Source organism: Scatophagus argus, chromosome 7 (assembly GCF_020382885.2).
Source record: "Scatophagus argus isolate fScaArg1 chromosome 7, fScaArg1.pri, whole genome shotgun sequence".
NCBI lineage: Eukaryota > Metazoa > Chordata > Actinopteri > Scatophagidae > Scatophagus > Scatophagus argus.
The window spans coordinates 20,022,062-20,028,240 of record NC_058499.1 but is presented as its reverse complement, the minus strand read 5'-3'; positions in this window follow the sequence as shown (position 1 = coordinate 20,028,240).

The following is a 6,179-nucleotide window of genomic DNA, read 5'->3' as shown; positions in this document are numbered from 1 at the left end:
GAAAAAAACCCGACTCTATAAATTGTTTGGGTGCATTCAAGTATGTGACTGATTAATGTTTAATTAGAACATGGTGCTATCAAACAAAAGAACTGCTTTTCTGTGTTTTAACAGATGTTTATCATCATTTTGATGCTTGATGTGCTTATGGTGATAATAACAGAGTGGGAGACATAATGATACAGTCGCTCCACTTCACAAAAATAAATGAATGAATGTCTTATTCATTCTTCTAGTGTTATTACACACATTTTCAGCTTTCAAAAGCATTTAAGAAGCCAACTTTACTTGCTAAAGTGCAACAAGTGCCCCCTTGTGAAAGTAATTTGAATATTAGTTTGAATTAGAGAGAAAAAACTCCAATAAGAGACTAATTGGTATTTGTTTCTTCTTAAAACAAGTTGTGTGGCACCTTTGTTAGAAGGACTCTGAACTCAGCACAGAACATGACGCATGTAGACACTGTATGCATGCGGCCATACACGCTGCGTGCCAAATTACCCTGTACGCGCACATGGACGCGCGCACAGGACAGATCCACCCACCCACTCCGACACACACACACACACACACGCAAGGACACACGTGGTCTTACGAAGTATTTTTTTTTATTGCAGCCACAAACAGCTTGTGGCTTGTGAGATAGCTTTCTAGGAAATTTGAAGCAGCATTGAGTTTTTTTTTCTTCTTTTCCCCCTCTTTTTGCAAAGCCTAATCTTCTGTTAAAGATAACAAGATGAGAATCACTGGCTTTGCTCAACCCCCCCCAAAAATATCAATCAACTTAACAATTCCCGCCATCACAACTTTTTAATTTATTTATTTTTTGATCAGGCTTCTGTAATAATTTACATGGAAAACCAAGCAGGTGGAAACGAAGCTGGGAGTGTAAGTCATTGAGCAGATAATTAAAAAATGACTGCCAAATGATTTAGCCTCACATACAGTCACAAAGAGAATCTGCATGGGTAAATATGTTAATCCCTCTCCTATTCTTAGTCAACTTCAAAGACGGAGCTTTGAATGAAACGAGACTTCAGTGCGACAGGGGAAGACTGGGGACTGTAAAGTCCTCAGAGCTTAAGAGCTGTTAATTTCCATCCGAAGCTTGCTGGCTATATAGCGCTGGCTGTGAGAAAAGTGGGGGAAATGTCTCTTTAAAGTTTTTTTTTTCCAGTCTAAGTTGTTTCCTCCTCCCTGTGTGTCTATTTGCATAGCCAATAGAGCCTCAGCATTCGACTGAGGCTGTGCGATTGTTACTGGGCAGACTTTTTCTATACCTTCTCTCTCTCTCTCTCTCTCTCTCTCTCTCTCTCCCCCTCCTTCCACTGCTGTGGTCATTTATCAGTCTCGCCCCTTAAAGGATGTCGCTGCTGCTTGAGCAGCCTATCTGACACGCACAGGACGAGCAGCATCACGTTGGTTTGAGCGAATTCATGTTGGGTCAGAGAAGTGGCCGAGGCTCTCTCTGTCCTTACATTAATGCAGTCTGATGCAGTGTCAAAAAATAGAGGAGGAGGGAAACTTCGCGACTGGAGTCCCACACAAGTGCATACTAAAGAGCTCATGGCATTTATCTTGAAACAAGGCAGAATGAGATCACCCTTCTGAGAGGAAAATAACTCCCAAACCAAGAAAATGAAGTTAACTTCGATATAAGAGCAATGAATAAATAAATAAATCGAAATTCTGTATTCTTATTTGACAACTGGTTTCTGTTGAAAAAATGTACACTCTATAAGGATTTGAGTAAATTATTAAAACTGGAAGTTTTTGAGTTCACCGGGGCATCACGTGAAATCCTCTATTGACAAGAAAATGATGAAGAAGAGGCCAAGTAGGCTTTGAAAAAAAAGAAATAATATTTACATTCAGAATATTCAGAATAAATCGAAAGTAAGAGATGTGCTATATCTGATCAAATTAACTTCTTCATAAGAATTTTAAAGAAGTCAAACCGGATCAGATGTGGCTAAACGGCGTGCTGAGGTGGAGAGGCAGGTGCTCCAAATCTTCCTCCTCATCCAGCTCCATCAGCTTCCTCCAGCTCACCACGATGCGCAATTACGCATCCCAGAGCCAACATTTCCAGCATTTCACCACAGGCTGATGCCGCCCTCTTTCTCTGCTGCAGGCAACTATGTTATTTAAAGTAATCTAAAAAACAAAGCCACATGCAGCAGGTCCACCACCCTCAGCGTGGACATAGTCAATCTTAACATCCTGTTTCCTTTGAAAGTGAAAAAACTGAGTGGAGGTGAGTTAAATGGCAGTTTGTTGAAAGAGTAAATTCAGTTTGAAAGTGTTTTTTTCCACCCACCAAGTGTAATATTTAAATTAGACTGATAACATGCGAGAAACCTTTTTGAAAATATCAAACACGGTTCATTCATCTTTATCAAACACTTTAATAAAATATCTTGCAAAGACGGTCAAGCCATAGGACTGTTTTAACGCGCTTGTCAAGAAGTTTTTTTTCCCCCCCCTGCGGCTCCAGTGACGTCAGCAGCTCCGTTGACACACATCAGAGGCAGCATCGGCGGCGGCGGCGCAGTTCATCCCCGGAAGCATTCAATTACCATATCAGAATAAAACAGAAACACACCCTATCGGTTTGAAACGTCGTGACAAGCCGTGACACCTTATATTCAAACGTATACTGGGCGAGGAGCAGTCAAGAAACAGGCTACTGAAGTTTGAAAAGTTTGGTGAAATTCCTGCGCTGCACGCTGCAAGAAATATCTGTCGGGTCAAAATATTTTAGACAGTGTCTGGTTTTGTAACCTCATTTTCTGTAATAAAAGTTTTTTGAAAAATCAGTCAGAGCGCATGGAGCAAATCCACCTGACAAACGGTGCCGTTTTCTGGAGACGAGTGGAGGGATCTGTCCTCCTCGCGCTTTGTTCTAATGAAAGATTGTTGTAGGAAACACCCGAAATGAACACATTAAAAACAAGCAAAAACATTAACCCCATACTGTGGTTTTTATCCGCTTTGTTTTTTCCTTTCTTTTCTTTCAAAAAAAAAAAAGTTGTCCAAGGTGTGAGTAAAAGAGTGAGGGTGGTTACTTTTTGCAGCGAGGATCAAACAGTGACCCATCATCACCACACCTCTGACAGTTAAATCACCGTTAGGACGACCGGTGAGAGCCAGCCAACACCCCGGGGCGTCTGCCGAGGGCGACAGCGGATCTGCGCTTTTTCTTCTTCTTTTACCGACATCAACTCGGGAATCATGACGCTGAGAAAAATATCCCACACGAAGCAAGAAAAGTGTCGGAGGGGAATTTGTGCTGGCTCCTATCAGAGCACAGACAGTTGTGAAATGACAGCAGCTCAGGTCTGAGTGTGTTTGTTTGCTGCCAAAGCTCTCAAGGCGACACATTAAACGGCCTTTAGTGCATAAGATCTGTTCTCTATGAATCTGTCAGGCACCTCACAGGGTGTCATTTCTTAGCTATGTGAAAAAGAGGGAACACTCATTTTCTCACATTTTTATTCTCCAAAATAATGCAAAAATGGTGGATTTTTAAGGAATTATTTTACACACAGAGAACGTTAAAATCCATATATTAAAAGAATAATCATCATATGAGGCTGGTTTTCAGGTTTTCCAATTAGGCTACATGCCCACCTACCTAAAAGTGAAACTAAAATGAACAAGAAAGTACTGTGAAGATTAACAAAGATTTTCCACATGGTGGCTAAACTAGTTTAAATGGATAAGATCTCTTCAGGTATGTGAAAAGAAAATACCTCAAACAATCTAAAAACAGGACACCTGCATCAGCAGGTCAGCAACTGTCGTACAGGAAATACACCTCTTCATAAAATAAAATATAAAATATTACTAGGATGTTATTATAATCTCACATGGCCTGACTTTCATCAAGTTTCTTTTAAGCAACCAAAGAGAGAGAAATATTAAATAAATTTGATGTCACAAAGAAATTTGGTGGATTTATGTGAATTTCCACCTGTGTCTATTCACTTTGAATTCTGTATTAATTGCTAATACATCCAATAGTTCATAGTTCATATATATTATCCTCATTTTTATCATATTTGAACCTAGGAATAATTTTTGTAAAATTTCTTCTAAAGGTATTAACACTCCAATTGTCAGAGATTTCTGTTGAGAGGCTGAAGAACTAACTTATTAACTTAAATTAATTCAGAGATTTAATTATTTGTGAGAAAGCAACACAAATAAAATGAAACATTTCACACTTAAAATTCAAATGAGCTCATTTCTTAATTTTCTGGTCAACAAATCTGCTTGATTTCTATTTTGTTTAGATTCTATGAACATGTAAAATGTATTAATGTAAAAAAAATAGAAGACATGGAAAATAATGTTTGTGAAGGTGGAAATCAGAGAAAGAAAAACAAATTCAGTGAATTACCCGCTGGAATATTTACTTCAAAAAGACATGTTTAAATCTATAATTCTAACAGAGGTGTTCATGCTGTAACAAAAGGAAGCAGTTTAACCAGAAATCAGTTAATTCAAAGAATCAAACAGCAGGTGAGACGTCCTGACATGAACACCCGGCAGCTTCCTACATCTGCTTCAACTAAGAGTTTTTGGGATTCATCTGCTAACTAAACCACTCAGGTCACTTCCTGCCAGGTGAACAAAGAGCAGGACGCAAAGGAACATGGAGACAACTCAGAGAGCAACAGCAGCAAGAAACGCATCCACAAGCCCTCAGTCTGTCTGAGCAGTTTTATAACGAGCGCTCTGACGCCTAATAAAAACCTAAAATGGTAAAATAACTTTCAGAAGCTCACATGCTTCAGTTGATCTGTGTGAAGGCTACTGATGAATCACCATTAAATTCATATGAAAACATCACTTCAACATACAGATCATTTGTTTATCGGGCCCACGTTTCCCCATTTTTGCAGTATTTTTCTGCGGTTGAGTAACTGCAGATGTGTGAGCCAAACAACAATGCAGAGAAAATGTACTCATCCATGATAAAAATAACACCAGACTTCATGCAAAAATTCAAAGGAAAAACCTTTGTCCAACTGAAAGGTGTGAAACATCACAAACAGTAAAATTTAGAAACATTTTGTGAACGCTTCATCGCCTTTTGCTGCCTCTCACTCATCTATAAAACACAAAGTGTTTGAGTGGTTAAAACGCCAAATCAGCGAGTGTTCACCTTTTTTCTTGCCTATATTTTTAATGATTACAAATTGTGCAGGAGTCAAAACCTAAATGACCACGCATCCTGGATGAATCTAAACCCATCTACAAGAACAAACAGAAAACACTCTGAATTCAGTTTTAACGCAGGAATTCGGCATGAAATGCTGTTTAAATGTAGCACAAAGAGGATCAGTCAAGCACAGATATTTCGTCATCATATCCAGGATGGAAACAAATCCATTTGTCCCAAATTAACAGACGTGCACTGTGGCAGATGAGGAAGTCACACACAAAGACTCCTTCAAAAATAATTCGATCACGATTAAGTGGTGAACTTAAGTATGTTAATTATGAGAATTTCCAGCTCATTCTAGAAATTGCAGACAAATATCTGCCCAGCAGCAATCAACTGATACAACACATGGCACATAAAAGAATCTTTCGTTTTTACCTTGTGCGCTGTTGGGAGCATCCCTCCCTGTTTTGATTGTGTACAATGTGAGTGTTTCCAGCAGCTTGTCCCTGACATCTCCACTAAGCACCTGTGGGATTTCTCTGATTCCCCTCCATGACTGATGTTACAACAATTCAGCTTTGGCATTGATCGCTCGCCCTGCAGAATTCCCTCAGACTCCCTCAGAAATTCTTTACACAAACACGTCCTCCCGAATTCTTTGAGACATGCCCTTATCTCATTAACTGGAAAAGAATCAAGGAGCAAAAAACATGAAGAACAGAATCTTAATTGTTCACTGAAGTCTTCAGGACGAGATGTTGACTGCATGATGCTGGGTGAGAGGTGGGTGATACCTAACTCAGGGGGGATACTTTTCAGTGCCTCTGGTCATTGCTGCATAGTGGCACAATGGTGTTAACAGGTAGTAAACTGCTTTCAATAGCAGCAACACCTTCTTCAAAGATCCATGAAAGAAAAGTCAATGCCACAGGACAAAAAAAGAATTCATCGGAAAGGAATATTCTTCCCTTTTGGAGGCAGAGAACACCAGTCTGAAACAGTT